Here is a 2301-nt window from a genome sequence, read left to right on the forward strand (position 1 = left end):
TTGAACAGTAAACATTGATTAATTTTTTGTATAAATTTGAATCTCAGTTCGGATAACATGGCCAATCGTAGCACTAGACTTCGAGTCTGCATATTCCGCGCTCCCAACCTCACAGCATTGGCCAGAATGAGAAAAAGGACATTTTTATTTTTTTTATAAATAAAAAGACAAAGAAGATAGCATCAAACGATCTTTTATTACTTATTAAAAAATGTGGAAAAATCAGAGTTCAATATTTCATTATTCGTTATTGCACGTTATAACACAATAAGAAGAACCTAAATTTACATGAAAACATTTTTTTAAAGTGGACCTTTCTATTTTTATTTTTACTGACAGAAACACGGAAAGGAGGATCAGTTTTTCAGGAACAGTTTTCTAGTTGAAAACTTAAGGACTGGAATTTTTTTCAAATTTATTAAATTCAATTTCAAGTTGGGTTCTGATTCCAAAGCACTTAAGAATATAAGAGAGCGCATAAATATATTATAGATGCTGCACAGTAAATTATAGAATGTTCAAAATTTACTTACCGCCAAGAAAAAATATCTGTGCCTTGTGAAGCTTTCCGTCCTCAGCTCTAATGTTGTAAAGGCGTGCTTCCATGTCGTCGACATCTACAGGTGAAAAATCCTTTGCCTCGGAAACATGAATAACATCACATTTTTTTATTTTATGTATCGTACATACATATACCTCACTTGCTTCTGAACGTTCGACATTGTTTTCAAGAACACTAGCTATCGTACATAGTCAGGGAGCGGGCAATGCTGCCGTATGCAATAATATGTCCAAGGATAAAAAGGTATGATTCTTATGTATTTTGAGCCGCTGAATCCGAATATACCCGGCGTTTTTTCGAAAAAGTGGTACGTTTTGTTTAAATCGCAATTGCTTAAGCAAATTATGAAAAAATGACTCTTTCGATCTGGACAATTTTTTTTAGATAATATGGCCCATTTCAAGACGAAAATGTTCCTTGTAACTTTTTCGTAAAATGCATATTTCAAAAGTTATGAATTTTCAAAGGTTGAAAATTCGACATTTTTCACCAACTTTGACCGTTAATAATTTGCAGCCTATTCCATATTTCTTAAAATTGAGAAAACCTACTTATTCTTTAGAAGCTACGATTTAAATTGATATAATTCAATATTAGTATAGGACCGACGAAGGTATGGTTTTCGCGACTAACATTTAGCGCTTTTTCGACGTCTACACCGCCCTTTCGGCTGCCTCGCGTTTGAAATAACTGCAGATACAGCATTGCCAACACGAAGTGAAAAATTCTCACAATAAAAATGTAAATATTACACGTAATAGAATTCTTGAAAAGTAAACAATAATATTTCAAATACGTATAAAATGTTCTTATGTACATTAAAACTTTTTATCCAATACAGAATATAATTTATGTTTGCATAGACATGCTGTCGTCTTCCGCACTACTTGTGTTATTTTTATTTCTACATTTCTTTTATTTGGCAAGAACAAAATGAGCAACATTTTATTCCAGCCCTAACACAAATGCACTATTTCTCTGATATACAGGCAACGCAATGGCAGCTTGGTACGAATTCGTCAATCGGTGGCAATAGTATGTTCACTTTCTGGGGAATCATCAAGTCGTGTTGAATTTCGTATCCATAAGAAAGAGGATCTAACGCAACAGTCTTTTCATTCAAACAATTAAGCTGTTGATAAGTTACAAAAAAAGCTCGTAGAATATGTAATGTTATTGATGCTGTAGTAGGTGGTAGCTGACTAAGTTCGCAAATTTTAGTGTGATGATAATAATGATATCGAAGTTCGTCGAAATTTTGACAACTAGTATTTGAATAAAAACTTTAACGAGATATCTTTCAGCTACTCTTAGAATGTAACGCAACAGATCTGCAGAAGAATCCAAAACTTATAAAAATTTATTTACAATTTGCAGTGAACTTAATGAATGAATAAAAAATAATAGACACCATACTTCGACCGAAATGAAGAAGAGAACCTTCTGGTTCTGCAGCTAGACAGCTTAATTTAGTACCAACTTTACTGGTGTAATCAGACCCGGACAATTGATGAGCAGCTACTATTGTTTTGCATTTTTCAGGGCCCATTTTATTTGCAAGCTTATGAACTGGTAAATTTCTAATGGTCGCAGCTACTCCAACTAGCATCCATAATTCCTAAGAAAAATTTATAGACAAAATTACTGTATATAATATTGAATTACTTATTTGACAAAATCTGTCAATGATTTATAAATATTTGTTAAAAAATATTGATAATGCGACTTTTATGGATAAC

The sequence above is a fragment of the Belonocnema kinseyi genome, chromosome 2, assembly GCF_010883055.1.
Source record: "Belonocnema kinseyi isolate 2016_QV_RU_SX_M_011 chromosome 2, B_treatae_v1, whole genome shotgun sequence".
Classification (NCBI taxonomy): Eukaryota; Metazoa; Arthropoda; class Insecta; order Hymenoptera; family Cynipidae; genus Belonocnema; species Belonocnema kinseyi.